At 35.3% G+C, this 5,938-nt stretch overlaps 1 pseudogene; it reads right to left on the bottom strand.

Annotated features, from left to right (window-relative positions):
• Positions 1 to 2,153: 2,153 nt before the first annotated feature.
• LOC114634057 lies at positions 2,154 to 4,863 on the bottom strand (annotated as a pseudogene).
• Positions 4,864 to 5,938: the final 1,075 nt, after the last annotated feature.

The following is a 5,938-nucleotide window of genomic DNA, read 5'->3' as shown; positions in this document are numbered from 1 at the left end:
GCTGTCATACTTCTCACCATGATGATAATGGACTAAACCTCAAAAACTGCAAGCCAGAACCAATTACATATTTTTACTTTTACCATAGTTGTGTTTGTCATGCTGTCTCTTTACAATTGAAACCCTAAGAAAAATATCCATAGTACATCAACCTATGTTACAAGATATAAACTTGAATGCTGACTATCCTATTTTATAACACCTCTAATACATGAATGCTTCTTTGATTTAATAAGTTATTTAATGTTACTTATATAGTCTTCTATTAAGAATTTTAGCATTAACATAATTAAAATATGTTGACAAAACAGGACACACTGGGGATGACTGGTATTCAGGTTTACACATAAGAATCATGACTTGAAATGTACCCCTAACTAATCAATTATATCCAAGTCTGGCTGGATAAAACAGCATCTTAATGGAATTCATGAAAACATGAAAACCTATTAGCAACAACCATCCACCTTTTCACAGATAACCTGATGTGAAAAGTCTGATCACAGAAGGCCCTATATTGAAATGAACAATAGACCACTTAGATGATGGGAAAACGACTGTATACATTTTAGCAAGAAAATTTGTATCAGCAAGAAACGGGCAATAAAGAAACAGAACCCACAGAAGGAATATGAGAATCACCAAATAAACCTCACTAAATGGATTTACCACACATACAGTAAATTTCAATACCTAACCAAAAGGTTCAAATTACAAACTACAGTGTTGAACTCCACCATTATACTTGAATAAACATGTTAAATAATTTACTCCCTTCAAGGCTAAGAAAAAGAGATGGAACGAGATCTTTGTCTTGAAACTGAAGAAAACTATGATTTCTAACATCTTCATCAAATTGTTTGCATACACAGAGTTTTGCCTTGTATGAATGCTTTCCTATTTCATGACATCAAGATAATATATAAAGACTTTAAAATATTTACAGGACTAGGGTCATAGCTAAGTAGTTAAGACATGTTTATTCCATGGCCCTAGATCAAGTTTTTCACAACTTCCTGAAATCCTTGGTACAAGAATATACAAAAGTCTAACTTTCTTGGAAACCAGCATGCACATACATGTGACAGAAAGACACACTAACAACACATAACTAAAATTTAAACAAATCGCTAAAAAACCAATTTGTACTCATGAATGTTTTTCTCCTCTAAGCCTTCATTAGTGTAGTCCAGATGATGAGGCATCTAATGGCTTATTTACAGGGTTTTTCTTCCTCATAGAAGAAAGGATTCACTTCCGAAAATGCAAGTATTTGAGCTGGAATTCAGAAAATCAACCCTTCTCAGTGGGTGGTATCATTTGGAAAGATTCAGTAAATGCTGCCCCTACTGGAAGAAACATGTCACTGGGGGTTGGTTGTGAGAGTTTAAATCTTCACATAAGCTCCTGTTCTCCTTGGCTACTTCATGCTTTGGCTTGAGTGTGAGCTTTGAACTTGCTGCTTTACTGCCATGTCTCACACTTGTTGCTATGCCTCATTGATGGAATCCCATACACCTCTGGCACCATAAACCCAAATAAAGCGTTGGATAAGTTGCCAAAGACGTTATGTTGTATCAAAGCATCAGAAAAGGTACTAAGACAGATCCATAAAGTTTTATACTTAGATGACTTATTTGGTGTAAATGAAAAGATGAATGAAATCTAAATGTGCTAGCTAATAGTGTATATTCATAGGGCTTTTATCCATGAGTTTTTAGGTGCAAACAAACTAACGGTGGGCAAAAGGCTGAAAGAGATTGTGGACACATGTTAGAATAAAACTTTTCCCCCAGAATAAACAATCTTGTGTATTAAATGCAGTTAAGCCGGCTAACAATCTTACAAATACTTTATAGTTGCAGATCCCCTTCAGTAGGGATTCAAGTCCTCAGAAAATTATACATAAAGCTTTAAATACAGCAATTGCATCCATAAGTTTACTCTCCAGTATATGTATATGAAGACAAAAAAGTACTTTCAGAGATAATTGTGATGAGCAAAGGCTTTTCCACATTGCTTTTATTCAGAAAAAATCTCGAATAAGTTTTTGTTGTTGTTGTTGTTTTTAATATAGAGATAACTATTGTGAAAAGGCTTTCTCATACTGACTATGTTTGTAGGATTTCTATCTGGTGAGTGTCCTTTTAGGTTTACATGGCTACTGTGTGAAAAGACTTTACCACTCTTCTTATATAGGGTTTCTGTTCAATAAGTGTTTTTCTATGTATTTGGAGATAACTCTGTCCTGCTAAGGCTCTACCTCATTGATTACACTGGTACAATTTCTCTAGACTATGTTTTATTTTGTGTTTCTGGAGATGACTCTGTTGTGAAAAGGCTTTACTACACAGTAAAGGGTTGCATTCATAGGGTTTCTCTCAGGTAAGTATAGCTTTGTGTTTTCAAAGTGTATAGTCATGTGCATAGGCTTTGACACACTGACTACATTGATAAGGTTTTTTCTCCAGAATGTGTTCTTTTATGTATTTGAAATTAATTTTGAACACCAAAGGCCTTATCACATTTATAGGGTTTCTCTCCAGTATAAATTCTTTCATGGTTCTGAAAAGTATAGAAAACGGCAAATCCTTTTTCCACCTTCTTTGCATTCATAAGGTTTCTCCGAAGTATGTGTTCTTTTATGTCTCTGGAGATAACTCTGCTGTGAAAAGGCTTTACCACATTGATTATATTCATAGGGTTTCTCTCCAGAATGTGTTCTTTTATGACTTCCAAGACTACTGTTGTGTGAAAAGGCTTTATCACATTGCTTGCATTTGTAGGGTTTCTCTCCAAAATGTGTTCTTTTACGTATTTGGAGATTACTGTGTTGTGAAAAGCCTTGGCCACAATCAGTACATTCATAGGGTTTCTCTCCAGAATGTGTTCTTTTATGATTTTGGAGATGACTGTGTTGTGAAAAGGCTTTACCACATTCATTACATTCATAGGGTTTCTCTCAAGTATCAATTCTTTCATTCCTTTGAAGACCACTGTGTTGTGTAGAGGTTTTATCACATTGAGTATATTCATAGGGTTTCTCTCTGGCAAGACTTCCTTTATGCCTGTGAAGACAATTGACATGTGTAAACACTACCACATTGATTACAGTGATGACTCTTTTTATCTATATGATTTAATTTTACAGTTTTGTCTAGTTTACTGTAAAAAAGGATCAAATCATGAGGTTGAATTATTTGTTTGGACTCATAAGCTTCTACTTTATTATGGTTCCCTTTGTATATTGGAAGATGGTTGTGGTGGTTAAAGCATTTAGTACACGGTTCATATTCTGACACCCTTTTCTCATGTGAGGTTTTCCACATTTCTAAAGAGAACTGGAAGAACTCAGAGCTTTGACACAGTGATTGTACTCATCATTTTGCTATATTGTCATGTTACATTTGCAAAATAAGCCAGGACAAACAGAAGAATGTCCATATTCCTTGTACTCAAAGGGTTTTTCTGCAATGTGAATCTATTTACATATTCTCAATGAAGTTGGATACACAATTAATTGTAAACTCATATCACCTTCACAATCTTCTCAAAGTGGGGAAAACTGTATATCTTCTACTTGTTGTGAGAGAGAAAGGTATTTTCCATGTTCCAGATGCTCATGTGGCTTTGATCTAATGTGACATGTATCATTTATGGCAAGAATAAAAAATAAAAGGTTTCCACATTGCATTCATAGAGTTTAACTGTTTGTTGATCACAGTGATGTAATATCAGGATAAAGGTTTCTACACCATAACCTTCTTGAATCTCATAAATTACCCTTCCCACTAAACTTTGGTAAATCATTAAATGTATATGAGTAATGTGGAATTTATTATGGAATGTTTGCCGATTAGGAGATTTTAGACATATTCTTATCATCTAATCTATGCATATGTCCTTCACAATATCTGAGAGGTATCAACCTAAATCAATTGGCAGTTCTATAGAGCAGCTCCCATGGGGATATAATTAAAATGTAACAGCAGTTAAGTCATTGTTTCCTTGTGCTTCTTTCCCGACTACCTGACATTGAGGTACATGGTGTTGTGAGAATTTATTAATCATCAATACACTTAAAGCTATGCTTGTTTATACTGAGTTTTGTTAACACTTCAATTACACACTCAGATTTCTTCAGAGGCATATATGTATCAGCTTGAACATGAAACTTACCTTCCATGTATTCTAGAATTTTGAAGATGTTCGTCAATATTATTGTCTTCTGATTTGTAACCTAAAATATATTGCCAGAAAATGTATAATATATAACTGAAAACTGATGAAAAGTTAAGTTGCTCTCCTCAATGAACCTCAGAACTATGGCTGATTTATTTATCACATTGTTGCTCTTTCACAATCAAAATTAAAGAAGAGCTCAATAACCAAGAAACACCTTTCCTCATATTGTATAAAATGGGTCAAAATTCATAGTCTTTTTTTTTTTTTGAGACAGGGTTTCTCTGTGTAGCCCTGGCTGTCCTGGAACTCTCTCTGTAGACCAGGCTAGCTTCAATCTCTCAAACTCAGAAATTCGCCTGCCTTCTGCCTCCCAAGTGCTGGAAATAAAGGCGTGCACCACCACCGCCTGGCCCCAATTTTTTTTTTTTTTTTGGTTTTTCAAGACAGGGTTTCTCTGTGTAGCCCTGGCTGTCCTGGAACTCACACTGTAAACCAGGCTGGCCTCGAACTCTCGAACTCAGAGATCCCTGGCCCAAAATTTATAGTCTTACCTATAGCAGTGAGGTTCTTGGAGGTCTCCAGCATAACATCTATGTAGAGAGTCTTCTGGGAAGGATCCAGCAAAGCCCATTCTTCTGGACTCATGTTAATGTGGACATGATCATATGTCAGTGCATCCTAAAATATCCATTCATGTGTTCAATAGAAAGCATAATTCTGACAACATATTAAATAGATATTTCTTTAACAGTACATTCATATAACTTTGGTGATTTCCACACTTACTCCATGACACAGAAATTCTAATGTAATCACCAAGTCATTATAGAAGGAAACTGAAAAGGAGGTCCACCCCTGTCATTTCTGGGCCTTTAAGTATGATATAAACTTCCAGGAGAAAGGTCTATTAACAACCATACAGTCACAGACAAATAGATCAATACTATACACATCCGAGAAATGATATGAATGATGACTAACTACAAAAAGAGACAGGCAAGCTGAGTGTGTTGGTGCATGCCTTTAATTGTACCACCCAGGAGACAGAGATATGTGAAATTCATTGGAGACCAGCCTAGTCTATGTACTGAGTTTCAGAACTGCTTGAAGTAAACATTAAGAACCTGCCAACACCCCCCCAAAAAAAAACCCAACCACATTAACAACAAACATATGCAAAAACTCTGAAGACTTCAGTGAACTTCTTACAAAGATTTATGCATCCACTCCACTTCTGTATTCATCTTCTAGTAAACTGAGTGTCACCATTTAAACTGTAGGATTACAAAAAATTTACTAGAAAAGAATGCCTTTTGAAACAGCTAGAGTTGGACAGATGAAAATATAAGCAATGTATATGTAGACCTTAAAATCCACATAGGGCAAGAACAAGGGAATTGGAATTAACAGCAGATGGTCTTACAGATGAGATGGGTTCAAGTGTCACTGAGATGGGTTCAATTATCAGTGTGTACATGAGAGCTCACAACAATCAATAATCCCAAGTTCAGAGGTTCTAAGGCCATCTTGTGACAACTCTGAGCATCGTACACACAATATATGATGGGCATCCATGCATACAGGTAAGATACTTGAAATCAGTAAAAACAAAACAAAACATACAAATGATAAGATAAACATACAAATGACAGAGTCAGCTTCCTCCAAGACATGCAAACAGGGTTCAACATAAAAATAATCTGTCAATATATTTCACCATATAAATAAAATGAAAGAAAAAGAAATCACCTGA

Source organism: Grammomys surdaster, unplaced genomic scaffold, assembly GCF_004785775.1.
Source record: "Grammomys surdaster isolate TR1022 unplaced genomic scaffold, NIH_TR_1.0 842, whole genome shotgun sequence".
NCBI classification, from domain to species: domain Eukaryota; kingdom Metazoa; phylum Chordata; class Mammalia; order Rodentia; family Muridae; genus Grammomys; species Grammomys surdaster.
Note: the sequence above shows the minus strand (reverse complement) of the source record. Positions and strands in the feature narration are given on the sequence as shown.